General features: G+C 35.1%; 1 protein-coding gene and 2 pseudogenes across 10 annotated transcripts in view; 1 reads left to right on the forward strand and 2 right to left on the reverse strand.

The window, feature by feature from the left end:
* Bili (FERM domain-containing protein 8 Bili) overlaps positions 1-21,536 on the forward strand; it is a 530,804-nt gene that overhangs the window by 64,421 nt on the left and 444,847 nt on the right. The gene's annotated exons all lie outside the window — the stretch shown is intronic.
* On the reverse strand, positions 10,015-12,827 carry LOC138855846 (uncharacterized; annotated as a pseudogene).
* Positions 14,720-15,654, reverse strand: LOC106625850 (tigger transposable element-derived protein 4-like; annotated as a pseudogene).

Raw genomic sequence — 21,536 nt, forward strand, 5'->3', positions numbered from 1 at the left:
AAACTAACTGAAGAGAGCACAAGTTGAAAGTGTTAAATGCTGAGAGAGCTGCTAGTGAAATTTCTACTAGCAGAAAATATATACTGCCATATGAAGAAACAGTGTTAAAGCACATCTGGTACAGAGATAGTAGTTATGTTCCCCTAACGGTTGTTTGTATCACCTAAAACTAATCGAGTTAGATATAGGGTTATGTACCTATATATAAATGATCAGGATGAAGAGACGAGTTGAAATCCGGGGGACTGTCTGTCCGTCCGTCTGTGCAAGCTGTAACTTGGGTAAAAAAGATAGCTTTATGAAACTTGGTACACATATTTCTTGGTACCGTGAAACGGTTGGTAGTGCAGATGGGCGTATTCGGACAACTGCCACGTCCACTAAACGCCATTATTCAAAAACAAATTAATTGCCATAACTAAGCTCCACAATAAAATACAATACTGTTTTTTGGTACACAGATCAGGCATACGAGAGGGGCATACACAGTTTAAAATTTTTTTTTAAAGTTTATCTGGTCCCACCCTCAAATAGGTTTAATATGTATATCTCGTAAGCCGCTAAAGCTATAATAACAAAACTCACCGAGAACAAATCTTTTTAGTACCTCAATCGACAGTGTGAAATCGGGTGACAACCCCGTCCCTCCCCATTTAACGGTACTGTCAAAAACTACTAAAAGCGCGATAAATCAATCACTAAACAGGCCAGAGACATTAATTTTATCTCTGGGATGATATGAGATGACTTAATAGGAAACGCATTCAAAATTAGACAGTGGAAATGAGGTGAAACACCATATAAATTCATAACATAACATTCTTTTCACGTCTCTATGTTATAGTCCGAAAATGGGCAAAATCGAATTACAACCACGCCTATTTCCCATATAACACCATTTTAAATTCTATCTGATCCTTTCACTTTCCACTATGTAAATCAAGCAACAATGATTGCATCAGGGTTGCGTGAGTAATGCGTTTAAAGTATGCCATCTTGTGACCAAAAATTGTCGAAATCGAACCAAAACTGGGTTCCTAGGCTCTGCATAAATGAACCTCAGTGCCGACTTTTTACCGAAAACATCGGTCAATGAGTAAGATACGTAAATAATTGAAATTCATATAAAACAAGTAAGGAAGGGCTAAGTTCGGATGTAACCGAACATTTTATACTCTCGCAAAGTCAAATGGTCTACTCGTTTGAGATTTCTTTGTGGATTGACTGATATTTTCGGTAGAAGGTCAACTATAGGCACTGGGGTCCACATATTTAGTACTTAGGGTCTTGAACAGTTTTGGTTCGATTTAGAGAATTTTTGGTCACAAGGTGGCATACTTTAAACGTATTATTCACGCAAAGTTTTACGCCTATATAATCATTGTTGCTTGATTTGCATAGTGGAAAGTGAAAGAATCAATGGTGTCATATGGAAAATAGGCGTGGTTGTAATCTGATTTCGCCCATTTTCGCACCATAACATAGAAATATAAAATATAAAAAGAATGTTATGTACCAAATTTGGTTGAAATCGGTTAAAAAGATCCCAAGATATGGGTTTTCACCAAAAAGTGGGCGGTGTCACTCCCACTGTCTAATTTTGAACGCGGTTCCTATAAAGCCAACTCATACCATCTCAGAGATAAAATTTAATGTCTCTGGCGTGTTTAGTGCTTGATTTATCGCGCTTTTAGTAGTTTTTAACAATACCGCTGGGCGGAGTTGCCACCCGATTTCAACTATTTTCACACCGTCAATAGAAGTGCTAAAAACATTTGCTTCCAGTGAAATTTGTTATTATAGCATTAGCGGTTTAGGAGATATGCACCTTAAACCTATTAGAGGCGGGACCACGCCCACTTTTTAAAAAAAAATTTTAACTGCAGATGCCCCTCCCTAATGTTATCCTGTGTACCAAATAACAGTCTTGTATCTTATTGCGGAGCTTAGTTATGGCAAGTTATATGTTTTTGATTAATGGCGTTTTGTGGGCGTGGCAGTGGTCCGATTACGCCCATCTGCAATACCAACCGTCTCACGGTACCATGAAACATGTCTACCAAGTTTCATAAAGATATCTCAATTTTTACTCAAGTTAGAGCTTGCACGGACGGACGGACAGACGGACGGACGGACAGACAGTCACCCGGATTTCAACTCGTCTCTTCATCCTGATCATTTATATATATATAACCCTATATCTAACTCGATTAATTTTAGGTGATACAAACAACCGTTAGGTGAACAAAACTATTATACTCTGTAGCAACAGGTTGCGAGAGTATAAAAATAAGTAAATGAAACTCTCGATAAAAGTATTATATGTTTTTGTGTCAAAAATGGGTTGAATCGGATCAATACTTCCTTTAATATAAAATGTTGCCAACACCTGTTGCGAGAGTATAATACTAGCAAAACGTTTTCCATTGAAACGATCCAACGGTTGGTTGGTCGGTTACGTTTTAATATTTAGTTACGCAAATAGTTTCTATAAGAAATGCAACTGTTAAAAGGACATATTTATAACAGCTTTGATACAGCCGAAGTTGACGTTTTTTTTTTTTTGGTTCCTTTTTATTCATTTCTCCTCCCATTCTGCCCACGTTTCAGTTCAATGTTTACACAGTTTACTTGGAATATATACGGAAAGAATTTCGCAATATCTGAGATTCTTATTGATATTAAGTGGGCATACTTCCCTAATAAAAAAGTGGACTGGTACTAAATGTATATAAAATTGTACTAGAACTAAAAATTGTTCATAGCATTATATAAACACGTAAAATTAAAACCAGCATTAGCTATATCTAGAGTTCCGCTCTGAAAAAGTAAGCTAAACGTCGTAGAAGTGTTAACATATATGTACAAATTTTTACGTAAAATTTGAAATATGTAACGAACGACATCAGAAATATTAAAATATATCAACTAGTACAACATTTAAAAAATTAAGCAATGAACCCCAAACCATATAAATATGTACTTTTAGTCGTAATATCATACATATCTCTGCAACCATCTAAAAATTTTAAATCGGACTTAGACTATGGTACCATAAGTAACATTTTACAGGGATACAGTTATCTTTGTTCACTTGATCATGTTTTCTCTAATTCTGACAGCAGATTAGTAAAGTGTGTGTTATTTATATTTTTTTCAGAAATTTTAAATTTTCCGTCGAGGATGGTTTAGATTCACAATTTGATCAACTAGATAATGTTTTAACAATGTATTTATTTATTTTTTATATTATTGTTGATTTTAGAACGTTTTACATGGAATTCCGGCAGACTGCAGTTGTGTCAGATATTCAAAAGTATATTTGAGCGTTGAGATTATATTCTAAGATAGCATAAGGGGCATTAATAAATTATGTAAGGCGTTAGGGGAGGGGGGTGTTTAGTGAATCTTATAACTTCTTACCAAGGGCAGGGAGGGTAGTGAACTTTGTTACGTTATTCACTGAAACCACGGATAAGATCACCTATTTACCTGATGAAATTATTTTTTGTATTTCAGCGTCATCATCGTCAATTTTGAACAATGTGATTGTTTAAACTTTTGCTTAACCTTAACATCATATTTGAAAATTTGTCTTAAACTTTCACCCATACATAAATATGTACTCAAACATAAATTAATAAAAAGTACTTTGATTTTTTACTCATTTCTCCGCCCAGTCTGCACACGTTTCAGTTCACTGTTTACGTAGAAAATATACGGAAAGAATTATTCAGTCTCTGAGATATCTTATTGATATTAAGTGGGCATACTTCCCTAGTAAGAAAGTGGACTGGTACTAAATATATATAAAATTGTACTAGAACTAAAAATTGTTCACAGCATTATATAAACACGTAAAATTAAAACCAGCATTAGCTATATCTAGAGTTCCGCTCTGAAAAAGTAAGCTAAACGTCGTAGAAGTGTTAACATATATGTACACATTTTTACGTAAAATTTGAAATATGTAACGAACGACATCAGAAATATTAAAATATATCAACTAGGACAACATTTAAAAAATTGGGCAATGAACGCCAACTTATATAAGTATGTACTTTAAGACGTAATTTCATACATACCTCTGCAACCATCTAAAAATTTTAAATCGGACTTATATACCAAAAGTAATATTTTGCAGGGGTACAACTGTCATTGTTCACTTGATCATGTTTTCTCTAAATCTGATAGCAGATTAGTAAAGTGTGTGTTATTTATATTTTTTTCAAAAATTTTAAATATTAAAAATAAGGAATTAGTAATTTATTCAAAAACGAACATGGAGCAAGTCATATTAATGAAGCTTAATCAAGTACTCTGGTGAAGCCCAATCAAGTTCATCGCCGGAAGCTTTCCCCATAAGAACACTAAGTAAAATATGAAAAAGATGGAATATACTTGTACCATAAAAACTCGAAATCGCAACTATTAATAAGACAAAATTTGAACTTTGCTTGCACCGAAGCTATAATAATCTTGATAGGTGCATTTCTTATAGCAACTATATGAATAACTAAATCCAGCCAGCGGTTTGCATCCAACGGAAAACGTTTTGCTAGTTCTTTCTAGCCACGTTGTTTCATAAGATGAATAAAAATTACTTTAATTGTTTGAGAGGCATGAATAAAAAAGTTATCTGTTATTATCGAGCACTAAACCTTTGCTTTAATCCAGGGGGGTTACTCTGTAAGGCGATTCGAATAGAAATTTGTTGCGAAAATGAATTGCGTTGCGAAGGGCAATCGGTTCTCTGTAACACATTCTCTTTCTAAAAAGTGTCGCACAGTTTTTGCGTTATCACATTTCCAATATAATTGGCATTACTGGCCGATTGAGCGGAAAACAATTCTAATGTGATGAGCCTTAGTGAAAAAGTTTGAATTGTTTTATATTGTTTTTGTTTTGTTTTATTTCAAACATTTTTACAAGAATAACACTGTTTGATAGCACTACAACTAGTTTTATAAACTAACGAGCAGTTTTACAGAGATAACAAAGAAATTCGTAATTCCTTGAATTTATTGGTATTGTAAATATCAACTAAATTATGTGGATTTTTTCGACATAAGCTACTAGAGATGATTTGTTTGTATAAAAGTAACTTTTTTGTATGGACAGGTTTGACCTTCGTCCAATTAGCCATTCCATTTTTGACAAAATCAGGTTAAGTTCAATCCTTCCATCTTAGTTTGCTCTTTCTATCGAAATTTAGCATCGACCGCAATGCCAAGATATTTGGCTGTATTGGCATATGGTATGCAGACATAAAAAATACTTGTAGGGTGATAAGTAATTCTTTTGTTCATGAAATTCACATGAACCGACTTGCCACCGTTTAGTTTTATTCTCCATTGCATCGCTGCTTTATCTGCTGTGGTTTCGACACATAGTATTTCAGTGTCAACAGCAAAAGTGGCAGTCATACTGTTTGGTGCTAATGGTAAATCTCTAGTATACAAAATATACCGAAGGGGTCCTAAAATACTTCCCTGCGGTACACCTGTTTCAATCACTTTTAGTTTGAAGTATTTATTCCCTTGTTTTACACGGAAAAGTCTCGAGGTGATATACGATTCTAGCAGAACACAATACTCAACCGAAAAACATAATTTTAATTTATGCATAAGGCCTTCGTGCCACACATTATCAAATGCCTGCGCAACGTCAAGGAATACCGCTGAGCACATTTTTTTCTCTTTCAGTTTTTTTCTATTTTAGATTTTATTGTATGAGTTTGTTCCATTGTGGAATGCTTGTTTTTGAAACCGAACTGATCGATGGGATTAACTGCTTTTAAACGATGGTAGATTTTAATATTTGGAGGATTACATTTTAAAAAAGTTTTCAGATTTATGGAAGTAGTCAAATTGGTCTATATGAATATGAAGATACTATGTGTGGATCCTGTACAGATTTAGGAACCATGACCACTGCTCCAACTTTTTAGAGACTTGGAAAATGCGTCAGACGGATTAATGAATTGAAGAGATAGTTGAGCTTTAATAAACTTTTGTGTGTTAACTGCTTTAATACTTCAGCTGTAATTAATGCGGCTGCTTTCTTAGCTTTAAGCTTTTTAATTTTGAGCTCACAAATAGAGATTGCTGGGATTTTTGCATAATTTGATTGAACATTACTGAGGAACTACTCTCATTTGGACGAAACGTTTCAGCTGGGTGTATTGCGAATGCATTTGCATCACAGTCACTTAGCTCATGTATTACTGTTAATTTTTAATGGCGTAACGTGGCATTTTTGACGTTTAAGATATTTGGTACTTTTCCAGAGCGAGTAATCATCTGTTTGTCAGCTGATAGTTGATATAAGGATTTGTGTATTGACTCATTCTTAGTATAAGTAATTTTTCGTTGTATTTCGGCTGTTGCTCTATTAAGGTACGTTCCGTCGTAACATTAATTTCCGGGTTAACATATTTTATTTTGTTAGGGTAATTTGAACCTATAATTTGCCGTTTCATCTCCGGAGTATTGTCCCAAGCAGCTTGTTGAATTTCTTGTGTAAACCTGTCAGTTTAAAGCTCTAGTTGTTCGATTGTTGCGATTTGTAGACAGTTTATTGTAGCCTGAAGTATTTATTTAACTTTGAAAGATAGAATGTAATGCGAGTTTTTAAACTTGTAAGTGTTTTTAATCAAAAATAGTATCGTGCAAAACTTCTGCTTAAGCAAGGAATTATTCAAATATGTGTTGAATAGCACAACCAATGAACTAAGAATTCTCATTCTTGGTGAGGATATAAATACATTTGTTAATTTAATTTTACACGTTAGCTATGATATGAATCCATTGTTTTGCTTACTCAATTATTTTCCTGTAGGCGACTATGGATATCCGCTTGAGCCTTGGCTTTTAACTCCGTATGGAAATGCTCCTGAAAACTCTGCTGAAATTTACTACCACACAAAATTTACTAAAGCCAGATCCATTATCGAACGTGTATTTGGAGTATTAAAAGCGCGATTTCGATGCTTATTGGCTGCTAGAGAACTACATTATGCCCCAGAAAAAGTGGAGCAAATATTAAATTTGCATTAATTTTTATTTTTTTCATTTACACAATTTTGTCTCTTCTTTTACATTAGATATATATTTATATATATATTAGGGTGAGTCAAAAAAAACTTTTTTTTTTTTTGATCTGACACACAGAAACTAGTTGCTAGGCACCTTTAGAGAGTACTCAACTAGTATGAGCTTTTAATTTTAATGGGAACATGATGCTCATCAAAGTTTTCTATTTTCAATTTAGTTCGATATTAAAATGATCACATCTTATCTCTAATAGCTTATTGAACCCGTACCATCGTCATAATTTATAGAAAATTAAACGCTCTACAAAATTGATGTCGTACACTTTTTTCATAAACCTAACCAATTAAAAGATATTTAAGGTCAAAGATTGAAGAATTTAGACAAAAACAATTTTTTTTATGAATTTTATGACCTACGTAGTAATTATTATTATCGAATAAACTTCTCAGATTTTTGTAGGAAATTTAATGCTCTACAAAAATGGTCTCGGATACTTTTTTGATTACTTGAACCATATTCAAGATATTCCCAATTGAATTATAATATGTACTGATACTCATAGTTTTTTGATAATTATTTTTAACTTATACGTTTTATTCTTAAATATTGAAATGTTAATGGTAATTTAAGTTTATTTCCAATAGAATAGCAGTTTCCAATTTATATTCTACCCTTTGCATGGGAAAATATTCTTTCCGAATCAATTCTCTGACGATATTTTTTTTCTGGGGATTTAGTTCTAAATATTAGTAATTTTGTTATCCTTTGCTTGTTTATTAGCGCCACCTGTGATATTATGATATACCTATTATACCTCTTATATTTCCACATCGCGTGCGAAGTTTCGGAGCTTTTGAGTTGTGTCTTCTTGTCTATAACTATAACTAAATAATTAACAGCTACGTTTTAATGTAATTACAATAATTGTGAATCAACTACTAATCATCTAGGATGAATAAGGAAATCTTTTTAATCGGCAAACCGATGCCAAAAATTCTTGAACTTAAATTACCTACAGTGAAAGAGGTTATGTGTGTGTTTTTTCATCATCTTAATGTTCTCAAATATTCTGTGAAACAAAGTACTAAAAATGTAGAATGAAGATGATGTTATACAGCTATGGAAAATATAAAATTTCACATGATGGATTACAATTTATTTTTCTAGTTATGTATTCGACAATATTTCTTGAATTAAAAATTTCCTGAATCATGAATTATCCAAAAATTTAAGAATAAAACGCAAAAATTAAAAATAATTATCAAAAAATTATGAGCCTCAGTACATATTATAATTCAAATGCGAAGAAGTATAAGAGACCATTTTTGTAGAGCATTAAATTTCCTACCAAAATCTGAGAAGTTTATTCGATAACAAGTAAGGAAGGGCTAAGTTCGGATGTAACCGAACATTTTATACTCTCGCAAAGTCAAATGGTATACTCGTTTGAGATTTCTTTGTAGATCTAGCCGCCTTGTTCTATGTTGACCAATATTTTCGGTAAAAAGTCGACTATATACACTGGGGTCCATATATTCAGTACTTAGGGGTTTGAACAGTTTTGGTTCGATTTAGACAATTTTTGGCCGCAAGGTGGCATACTTTAATTGCATTATTCACGCAAAGTTTTACCCCGATATAATCATTGTTACCTGATTTGCATAGTGGAATGTGAAAAAATCAGATGGAATTGAAAATGGTGTTACATGGGAAGTAAGTGTGGTTGTAGTCCGATTTCGCCCATTTTCGCACTATGACATAGAAACATTAAAAGAACGTTATACACCGAATTTGGTTGAAATCGGTTTAGCAGATCTCAAGATATGGGTTTTCGCCTAAAAGTGGGCTGTGCCACGCCCACTGTCTAATTTTGAACGCGGTTCCTATAAAGCCAATTTATACCATCTCAGAGATAAAATTTATTGTCTCAGGCGTGTTTAGTGCTGGATTTATCGCGCTTTTAGTAGTTTTTAACAGTACCGTTATATGGGGAGTGGGCGGAGTTGTCACCTGATTTCAACTATTTTCACACCGTCAATAGAAGTGCTAAAAACATTTGCTTCTAGTGAATTTTGTTATTATAGCATTAGCGGTTTAGGAGATATGCACATTAAACCTATTAGAGGCGGGACCACGCCCACTTTTTAAAAAAAAGTTTTAACTGCAGATGCCCCTCCCTAATGTGATCGTGTGTACCGAATAACAGTCTTGTATCTTATTGCGGAGCTTAGTTATGGCAAGTTATTTGTTTTTGATTAATGGCGTTTTGTGGGCGTGGGAGTGGTCCGATTACGCCCATCTGCAATACCAACCGTCTCACGGCACCAAGAAACATGTCTACCAAGTTTCATAAAGATATCTCAATTTTTACTCAAGTTAGAGCTTGCACGGACGGACGGACGGACGGACGGACAGACAGTCACCCGGATTTCAACTCGTCTCTTCATCCTGAACATTTATATATATATAACCCTATATCTAACTCGATTAGTTTTAGGTGATACAAACAACCGTTAGGTGAACAAAACTATTATACTCTGTAGCAACAGGTTGCGAGAGTATAATAATAATTACTACGTAGGTCATAAAATTCATAAAAAAAATTGTTTTTTTCTAAATTCTTCAATCTTTGACCTTAAATATCTTTTAATTGGTTAGGTTTATGAAAAAAGTGTACGACATCAATTTTGTAGAGCGTTTAATTAACTATAAATTATGACGATGGTACGGGTTCAATAAGCTATTGGAGATAAGATGTGATCATTTTAATATCGAACTAAATTGATAATAGAAAACTTTGATGAGCATCATGTTCCCATTAAAATTAAAAGCTCATACTAGTTGAGTACTCTCTAAAGGTCAAAAAAAAAAAGTTATTTTTGACCCACCCTAATATATATATAAATATATATCTTATGTAAAAGAAGAGACAAAATTGTGTAAATGAAAAAAATAAAAATTAATGCATATTTAATATTTGCTCCACTTTTTCTGGGGCATAATGTAGTTCTCTAGCAGCCAATAGGCATCGAAATCGCGCTTTTAATACTCCAAATACGTGAGTTGTGGTGTCTGACACACTTGGTTGTGTTAGATGTGTTGCACCAAATTCTAAGGTCCCACTAATTCCACTTACGGATACTTCCATTGCCAGCTCATTAACTTGCTCCTCCAACGGTGATATTGTGCAATGGCTGGAAGGACACCCACCAGTTCCAGAGATGCTTAGTTTGTTCCGCGGCATTTTTGCCTTCAAATGTGTTTTGCTATCAAACCAAACCTTTTAATAAGGAACTAATAAGTGATTCAAATAAATATAACTTTTAAATTTATTTTTTTTAACCTTCTTCCAACCATTGTCATGTGATGAGGGTCCTACAGCATTTAAGTCACATACCAATTGTTTCCACAAATTATTTACAGTGGTTTTTGTGTCAACAGTTTTTAGGTGTCCTTTGGAAAGTTCCGAGTGCGTTTTCATTTAAATTATTACTTCAAACTTCGAACTCTGTTGGGTTTGTCTGTTTATTTTTAGAATATTTATGTTATGAACTTACATTTTTTGTCTGTTGCGTTTGGCAGTTTGATGCCGAATCAAAAATTCGTTAAACGCACAAGCTTGACATCCGCTTACGCAATACAGAGTGCGAACATTGCGAAGGGGAAAAACGTATGTGCTAAACGCAATTTTCAATGCCCTTATCGCCTTGCAGAAGACCATTTTCGCGAATGGGAACATTTTTGCTTATAAAACCAATCAAATCAATGGAATTTAGAAAAATAAACCTAAATCGAACGCAAGAATCAGAATGCTATTAGAATGTAAGGGAAAATAATTTGAATGGCACCGTGCTTCACGATACAATAAAATAACAATATAATAAAAAAGTTTCATTTTCAATTTTTATACGGAATTTTTTTATATTTTTGTTGAAAGCAATGTTAGCTACAGCCAGTGGATACTAACTTAAGCCATTCTCTTATATTTGTTGGTACAGTTTATCATCAATTTAATTAAATTGTTCCTATATACAAGTATATAGTATAAAATATATACAAGAAAATAGTATAAAAATATGTAGTATAAAAATCCGCAATTTTAGTTTTAGACCGGTGTTGCAACATTTAGGAAAGCAACCGCTTAACATTATTGATTTGTTTGACTTTTTTACTTCCCTGCGCTTAGAAAATGTTATGATCACTAAAGATTATCTACATCAGATAATTTATATAAATTATTGCACCTCGTAACACGAGATATTATCAGGATTTTGTATTACAAGAATTGCGAAATATTTCAATATGTCACCCTAAAATTTATCAGCCTGATGTGCCTTTGTCCTTTGTCAGGTAACTACCTGAAAATAACATTTTGAAACATTTCACTGTATGAAAGCACTTACAACATTGGAAAGTTCTATTGCAGTCTGAGAAATATTTTGGAAGCAAAAGATTGCTTTTTATATCAAATTACTTAGTTTAGTTACTTTCGTCAGGATGACGTCGTTGTTATTGCGTCGGTGGAAATACGAAATCTTCGCCTTCCGTGTCGATAAGAAATTTCATTACAGATGCCTTGTCTCGAACGAATAAGCGGCGATTTGTGTTGTTGAGCCTGTCGGCGGCCGCTATTGACAACAGACCAATTAGTTAAACTTTTTACGTAAAGGCTGCGACATTTTTTAGCTTCGTTACCAAATTTTTGGTGGTCGCAGCACAAATTGACTTCTAAATCGATGATTTATATTTGCTTTTATCGATGCTATTTGTAATTTCACATCATTTTTGCTCGTTGCTAGAAGCAGCTTTGTGTTGAGCTTCACACATGTGGTGTGACGCTATTTTTTTTCTGCAGAGCTATTTTGTCGAGAGGTGGAGCAATCACGTAGGAGCTGTAATTGCCGCATGACACCAAACTCTTGTTCAATTAAGGGATTTTTGAGTGTCCGTGAAGGTATCCGCGCCGCCCGTTACTTTTCCCGCAAATACCCAATATTTTAAATTTTGTCCGTTTGGTTGAGTTAATATCTCATATATTTCAATAACATTAAGCAGGAATATATTAGTTAGCATTATGTCATACGGTAACAAAAATTATGGATATCGATATGTACCTTCCCCAGCACTAATATGATGAATATGGAGATTTGTGTTAGTTTGAATACAAAGTTTTTAAAAAATAACCACAGAATTTTTCAAAAGAAGCAGTGTTTGCTAAGTTTTGTACGTTTCGCTAAGATTTACATAGAAGCAATGACACTGAGAATATATATATATAATGATAAAAATAAGTGCCGAGATAGAAAACAGCATCTTGGTGTTGACGAAAGATAGAAATTCTTCGAAAAAAATAGACAAAATATTAACTATAAGCCAACGTATTGTAGTTATTACTCTTAAGTGACGAAATATAGTATGTGCGCGAAGTGTCGGAGGACAGCCTAAACTCCTTTCAGGACAAGATGCACGTTTAATGGAACGGCCGAAGTATTACAAAAGACAGTCAATGAATGGACCGCATTGCATCGAGTAGGACTGGTATCAGCTATCCGAAAGAAATAGCCGACCTTATCGACCAAAAATATTAAAGCTCGTCTAGCCTTTTGCAAGTTTCATAACAATTGGAGCGTTGAGGATTGGAAGCGTCAGTTCGACAATATAAGTAATTACTGGCGCTGACTTCACGGAAGCATCCAAAGGTACCATGTGATGCAAACGGTAAGGCATGGAGAAGGGAGTTTGATGATGTAGGGTTGCTTCACACGGTGGCATATTGAAGCACTTGTTACAATAAATGGCAAAATGAAGAAGGAAAACTACTTGAATATTTTGCAGACAAATTTTCCGGGTTTCATAGATGTTAGTGCCTACCCTCAAGATGAAGTCCTTTTTCAACAGGACGGGAATCCCAAACACACCGCTAAAATAGTTAAAGATTGCTTAAAAATCGCTCAATCCCCCGATCCCACTCCAATTGAGAATTTGTAGGCAATATTAAAAAGACGGTTAGGAAATTGTCAGGAAGCACCCGAGAACAAAGACGAGCTTTGGCAGCGTCTAACGAACGAGTGGAACCAAATCCCGAAGAATTTTATTTAAAATCTCGTGGAAAGCATGCCTAAGCGTGTTAAAAGCGTCATTAAAACTAAAGGACTCTGGATTAAGTACTAAAAACACACGAAGTTATTTTTTGCGGAACGTGCAAAACTGAGAAAATTAAGTATCTCTAAAGTTTCCTACTTACTATCTGTTTAAATTTTGTTTTTAAGTTATTTTGTTAAACATGTGTTTACAAATTAATTAAAGAATAAAACATTCAAAATCTCATTGAATTTGGTTGCGTTTTAGTGTTTTTGTATAGCTTTAAAATAAAATGTTGGAACATTTGCTCGGTTCTGTACATACTAATTGCCTGCAAAAAGTAGGACCACATTATGTAATATGATAGAACCACGCTACGTTGTAACCAACACTAGTAACCGAAATGGTCCAAACATATGGGAAATATATAGTTACATTAACATTGCGATGTCATAGGACATACCACCTCTGCTCTAACGTTGCATAATATAGGACCACCCTACAATCTACTTTGTTAAGTGTAACATCTACTCTACATACACTAGACCATCTATTTTTGTGGTATCATTAGACCACGTTTTTGACTATAAATAGATACCATCCTTATCTTTGTCCAATAAACGTTTTCTTTTTGTTTTGTAAAATAAAATAGTGTAAGTATATTAATGATATTTAGGGTATTCACAAGGTGTCATATTGTGTCATATCGTCGTATTGTTTTATTTTTTTATGACTGTCATATCAACACTTTTGTTGTTTCCCATACAAAATTGAAATACGACAAATACAACACGGCGGGGTATGTTTTTTGAGTGTGCTATTCTATCAGCTGTATCTGTTTACTTTTTTTATTGTTGACGTTTAAGTGTCTAAAATTAATAAATTTTCATCAATTTCTTCAATAATATGGAAGGTAGCCACGATATTCAGGTAAATTAAGTTGAAGAAAAGTAAAATAAAAAGATATTTTGTTGTTTCTGTGGTTGAAATGAACCAAAATGCCGCTGTTTCACTATAAAGAAGCTTTAATTTTTTTTTTGTCACTTCCCCGTGGCATTTTTGTATTCTTAATTTTTAATTACCAGCTGGTGAAGTGTAGAAATATATCATAATATGACATACAACAATTAAGGGGTGCTCACAAGTGTCGTATTTTTTAAGCTATTGAAATACGACATAAGACATAAGACGAAGCTTGTGAATTGCCTAATTTTATTTATTTGTAAACGTATTAAATACGTACATAATTTTGCATTTACCTATGTATATCCGAAAGTAATTCAGCTTGATTGTTGCAGCCAACATTGGAGGAATCTTGATAATGAAATTGGATGTAATCAATTGAACAAACAATATAAATTTAAAAATCATTATTTCTTTACCTAAAAAAAATTGGGGGATTCCCGCATTTATACCAAAGTTTACAACCTTTTCTCTTTCTGATATCTTAATTAATTTTCAAACTCGGAGCATATTAAATTAGAGTAAAAACATTAAATATTACATTTTATATATTTTTTAAGGAATTTTAATTTAATTCGCTATACTCTATTCCGCATTGACAATTTTATATGGTGGCATCATTACTGTGAAAAAATAAATGCAATTTTTGTCTGCTTTTGTTTTTTCATTTTATTGTAAAAACAGTCTCTAATACTATTGTGTATAGAAGACGTAGCTATGGTCAAATTATCATTTTCAGTGTTGCTGTGAACAAATCGTGATAATAATTCTGCAGCATTTAATGCCTCTTCTGCGGTAGGTAATGGTGCTTCCTCGACTTCCTCTTCCCCATCACATTCTAGTTGTTTCTTAGCACTAATGTTCTGTAAGATATTTTTATCGGTGGGTTCTTCCGATGTGAGGAGATCGATATCGAATTCAACATAATCTTCCCACATTCCGGTGCTGAAGAATCTGAATTTAGGGACCGTGACCACAAAAATAAAGGAATGTCATCTTCTTCATCGAATTCATGTTCTGATATTTGAATAGGTAAACCATCGTGGAGTTCAATGAATCCTGCATGTTTTAAACAGTGATGAATGGTACTTTGTGACATTTCATTCCAGGCATCATTAACCATCAGAATTGCGTCTAGCACCGTTATTTTTGTAGAAGAGTTGTTTTCATTACCATCAAGACAATTAATAATTTTTAGCACAAGGTTCTTTATGAAATTCGTTTTGAGTGATCGTATTATTCCCTGATCCATTGGCTGTAGTACTGATGTTGTATACGGCGGAAGGAAAGCAAGTGTTATAGACTTTAAATCAGTAACATTTGGATACGCCGGGCAATTATCAACCAGCAATAGAATAGTTTTCTTCTTCTTCACCAAATCACGATCCCAATCACGAAGCTATTTTTCGAAAAGTTCTGACGTCATCCAAGCTTTACGATTATTAGCATAATCGACAGGTAATGATCTGACACTTCTAAAACATCTTGGTTTTTGTGACTTTCCAATAATAAGCAATTTCTTCTTCTCTGTGCCACTCATATTTGCTGCTACCATGACAGTTATTCTATCTTTCGACAACTTACCTCCACTACAATTTTCACCTTCAAATTTTAAAGTTTTATCCGGCAGTAAATATTTCATCATCAGAAAATTGTCTTCGTAAATTCGGCCACACAGATATCAACCAGTTTGTTGTTGAATTTTAATTAACAGACGAAGATTCAACGACAATTTTTCCCACCATAATGTTATGTCGAACTTTGAAACGACTGATCCAGCTTGCAGAACAATTGAAGTCGAGAATACCAGAACGCGCGGAAAAACCATTTGCCTTTTCCTGTAGCATAGGACCACTGACAGGTGTTCCTTTGTTTCTCATGTTTTTAAACCACTGAATTAATGCTTGATCAACATTTTCTTGTCGTGATTTTCGAAGACTTTTCGGTTTCAAAACATTTGAATTAAACGATTGCTTAATACGGTTCTTGTTTTTAAAAATTATTGAAATTGTCGAACGACCCACGCCAAAGTCCTTTGCGAGACATGAATTAGATTCTCCATTTTCTAGTCTGCAATTATTGCACCTTTCTCCTCAATAGTAAATGCTTTACATCGTCGAGATGACATTTTTTTCACAGTAACAAACGAAAAATAATGCGTGACCTTCAAGCATCAATTACTCACTGAGATTCCAAACAAAAACGAGCCACATGCTTAACGTCGTCCGGAATCAACGAACATTACCAGAGGTGTAAAGAACTATGTCGGTCATTATAACCGGACATAATTTATTAAAAATGGGTCATAATAAGCGACATGTCACTGCAAGAGAAGTCATTATATCCGACTTTTTTATAAAGAATTTTATATGAAAACCAAACTTCGTAGTGTAATTACGTCATAATAACCGGTTGGTCAATATAGGCGGAGTCATAATAAACGGATTCTACTGTAATATACATACCCAAATTGACGAAATAAAAATTAATTAAAAAAGTCTGAAAAAAATTCAACAACTGAGTGAGGATCTGTGAATAAAACAAGGAAAAACGTTAACTTCGGCTGCGCCGAAACTATAATAGCCTTCACAGGTGCATTTCTTTTAGTAACTACTATATGTATGGCTACATTTGAAAACGTAACCGGCCAACGGTATGCATCCAACGGAAAACATTTTTTTCTAACCAGGTTTATTCGAATTAATGCTAGTATTCATACTAAATTAATGGAAAACAAAAACAAATTGTTATATTTATAGGAAAGAGAAAATATATAACATATAATAATATTTATTATTCTATAATACTTTTTTATATAATATGTAAGTTACAATAATGGCAACTATGACTTACATATTATATTATAATACAAACTTATATTTAATAACATTGAATCTAACATACCTTATTAAAGCTTCAAAATATTCCGTCATGATCACTATATGGTGTTTAATATGTGATACATGAGGTCATTGCAGGATCCATGTTTGTCCATACCCAATCTATTGCTGTTTCTTGTTTTGTTGTGGCGACCTTAGCCAATGAAGATTGAAATCCTAACTGTTGTAATTGAGCCTCCATATCGTCAGTTGCAGTTAGGCGACATATGTTAAAGTCACCAAGGACTACTGACGGTCCATTACACTGTTCAGTTATCTCACGGATATTATCTTCTTGGTTTCTAAATTCCGGAAGTCTATAGCGGGGGTTCCTGTACACAAGTGATATGGAAACTGTTGAATTGTTTACGTTTAACAGTTGGTAAACGTTCGTTCCTAAATATAAAGCTGATCTGCTTACTCTACTCTCTAGATGAACAACAACTTGTGTGTATGTTCTACCTGGACTTTTATGTAACGTAATGGCTTCAGCTGGAATGACGGGGAACTGTCTACGTTCTATGGTTATATGCTCATTTCGCTTATATTGGAATGATCGGACCACGATCATGATTGGTGTCCAATCTGCAATGCGACTGTGAGTCTGCTTGGAACGTGCAAAGCTTCCAACTCTTGATTCTGCGAATTTTATTTATAAAATAATTTATATTATTCGGAATCAACCTGCATTAGTTCCCCCGTTGCACCATTGACGAGACTATCACTTATGCTTATGTTGACTGTCACCATATATTTGATCGAAGTCTTGAGCTGCAATGTATAAAGCATTCCTTGCGTTTCCGATGGCTCAAAAGACTTCACCGATTCTAAAATATTTGCCCTGCTGCGTTCTGTTAGGGAACTTGACTTAATTTTATCCTTCGCAGTCGAAATGAACTCCTCGGTCATCGTGTTCGCCAATTTAGTTACATTAAAATCATTTGCTCCAGCATTTGAATTAAATAGATGGATGGCTTCGCTCGGTATCTCATTATAGGTCTTTTCCCTGCTTTTTATTAATTGGATGTCAGCGTGTGTCATATTTCCTTCTGACATGTTTTTTAAAGCGATGGCAAATGCTTGATCTTCACGCTGGATTATTATTTTAGTGAGCTCAAAGTACCGAAATTGATCCCAAAGCGGTGTTCCTGTAATTGTACTGTAATGATCATTGCTATTCGGTGCAAATATCCATCGATATCCTACTGGCGGCAGCTGCTTTAAGTCACCAAACACGATAATTGGTATGCCTCCAAAGTAACCGCTGCTCCTGGAAATTTGCTTTAGCCTAGAATCTAAATATGCAAACATCTTTGCTCCAACCATTGAAATTTCTTCAATTATAATAAGCCTAATATCTATGAGATTGGCATAAATAGTGTTTAGTGTGTCGCTATTCAGTGGCCGAAAATCTCCGGAAGACTGGTTGACGAGCAGTGAAAAAACCGAATGAAGGGGTAGGCCTCCAATGCCAAATGCTGCTTTGCCAGTGGGTGCGCAGAGTAACACCTTGGCTGTTTCGGGATTGGTTCCTGGTACACTATTAGCTCGCACTGTCAACGACTGATATATAGTCGTTATAAGCCGACTCTTGCCCACTCCAGCACCGCCTCCGACATATTCGAAGAAGATTTCCTTTTTACTGACATTGTGCATTACATGAGCAAAGTATTCCCTCTGTTTGCTGTTAAGTGACTGCACAATTTCCAGTAAATCGTCTTCTAATATTAAAGGCGGGAGTTTAATTAATCGAACCGCCTCTTTCTCTTCCTCTGTATTGTTGTGTTCTTGAAAAACATTAATGTCTCCTGTTTGCTCTGGAACGGCTAGAGCTCTGAATTCGGGATCTAAAAGTTGTGAGGCAGCTCGATCATCAGCTGTTTCTTCCGCTGTGACATGAAGGTTTTCTAAAATCCGTTCAAGTTCGTTCGATGAAAATTTGTCATATTCTGCTCAATTTGCTCCTTGTGTGCATTGCAAACACCCTCGACTTATTCAATAGGTCTGTTTCCTCATTTCTCCATGGGTAAAACATCATGGCGGTTTCTCTGAAGAAATCGGCTCTTGAAGTTTCAACGCTAAAACGTTTCCAGCGAAGAATGAGGGCTTGCTTCCTTTTCCTTAGAAATCCTGATCCATTAATGCCATTGGAAGTGCAGCTATCGTGTCGTATATTATAACGTATATACGTAATATAATATTATAAGCTGCTTCTTGAGCCGATATTTCCGATCCATTTACAAATTTGTTTCCGATGTGCTGCAGTTTTCTTTTGATTGAGAAATTCACTGCATTTATTTCCTTCATGGCTTGACTCAATAATGTTGATACTCCTGTATTGGATTTATTTATATAATTAATGATATAGCTGCAGCAAGCGTATGCGTCCAGAATGAATTGAATATTCATATTTCCTCTATGGAATTTAAGGATATTTTTATTATAGGCATTTAGAAGTCTGAAAATTTTATTTTTAGGAATATGTGTGGCTTTTTTACAGATGAGCGAAGAGCAAGCTTGTATCCTTCATAATCAGTGTTGATTCGCTCATCCGGCAAAAAATTTTCGAAGCAGTACAACCGTGTTATTTCTTCCTCTGGGAGATGCGTTAGAGTTAATAGTTCCTGTATTTTTTGGAATTGAACTTTGTGTTGCTCAATACCTTCCTCATTCTCCACAGGGAAAAGTATTTCTGTCCGTGGCATCGGCGGATATGGCATGTTGAATCGACACACTTGTTTTCCATGTAGGTCTCTTAGCCAAGCTCGACCATGTCTGTGTTTTTGATACTGAATGAATTCCAGTAAGTCCAAATCATCCCCATCGGTTGTGATGTGTCGGTCGATGAATGTTTCAACATCATTTGTGTTGATGATTCCTCTATGCTGGAATTCAATTCTGTAATAGTAACGGACTACTAAGTTCTCTCAAAACAGTCCGTTTTGTAATAATTTTAGCATTTGGAGGAATCGATTGTCGAAATACCTGGAACATGTAACCGGATCTGTCCTTATCAGCCTCGCCTTTTCAGAGCTTGATAGAGCAGTAGCTTCCCCTTCCTACCAGTTTCTTCAATATGACCAACAGCTCATGCCATTTTGTTTCTGCAGCAGACATTGTAATAAAGAATGTTGGCAAACCAAACTGACGGATCATAGCTAAAACTTTCTTCTTTTCAGCCTCCCAATGTGCAGGTGAGGATCGAAGTCTTTTGAGTACATCGGCTATCATGCTGGATAAGGTTGCTTACAAAATTTTCATCCCTCACATTTGCAACAGTTATATTTCAGAACGTGCAATTTTACTGTAAGTTGTTGTGGATGTCCTCTTCTTTCCGCAGTAAATCGTTGGATACGACAACTCCTGTGCATCGTCGTCGGTTGTAACGTCCCTGGGACATCCAATTTTTCCTTGTGCCATTGCAATCCGTTCAATGGATCTATTTTCAACGGGTTCATTGTCCATTAAAGTCACCTGACGACCTGGATTTAATTCTTCTTCCATTTCAAGCGGTACATTTTCCTGACGGGCATTTAGCAGGTCTCTTACTTCTGCGTGATTTGAAGGATTCGCAATAAATGGCACAGTTTCCTCGTTTCCAACATTTGCTAGTCAATCACTTGACATTTGTATATTATGCTTCTCTACAACAGAAATAGGAATATTCACCACTTCTCCCCACGAATAGCACATTGTCGTTCATATCTTAGAGAGATGATGCGCATAAATGGGATCCTCGGTGATATCAGTCTTTCCTCCAGACGCGTTAAATCCTCCACGAATAGCACATTGTCGTTCATATCCTAGGGAAATTATGCGCATAAATGGGATCCTCGGTGATATCAGTCTTTCCTCCAGACGCGTTAAACCCTGAAGGCACTCCGGAATATCCGGAAACTCCAATCCTTCCGAGAGACAGATATTTGGTATCTTGCCTTTCCTAACTATCCGATAGCATGTGCTGCAAAAGCTGTACTTTTGGTTCGAAGACGGAAATTTTTATGACAGGTAAAACACTCTTCTAGCATCATCTGAGCGCGTAAATTTTGATGAAGTCTGACGCTTTTCTAGTTTTTTTACTTGGTGAGGGAACCAAGTGCCGCATATTTCTGTGGGTCCTTTCTTAATCAAAAATGCGTACATATCAAAGATATTGGCAGCTCGACGTTGACGTTGACGTTCTTGTCTTTCTAGCTGTGCATCAGGAGAAAGTTCACGACGTCTTCTTATATTCCTCCTGATTTGCCTTTCGCTTTATAAATGACGATTTGCGGGATCCGATCTATGCAATTGTACTCTTTCCAAAGTTGATTGCCGCTCGTTTGCAAGTTGTTGCCTGGTTTGTTGGCGGGTCACTCTTCTTTTCTCCTCAATGCTGCATCTAGTTGCCTTTATTCTTCTCTTATTATTGGATTCGGCTGCTCTATATTCAGGATTTATTCGTCTAATTGAGTGCTCTGCGGAGTTGCGTTCCTGCTCTTCAGCTCTATAGTCCGGATTCAAGCGCCTGTTTGAATGTTCTGTTGCGTCGCGCTCCTGCTCCGCTGCTCTGTGTTCG

The sequence above is a fragment of the Bactrocera oleae genome, chromosome 2 (genome assembly GCF_042242935.1).
Source record: "Bactrocera oleae isolate idBacOlea1 chromosome 2, idBacOlea1, whole genome shotgun sequence".
NCBI lineage: Eukaryota > Metazoa > Arthropoda > Insecta > Diptera > Tephritidae > Bactrocera > Bactrocera oleae.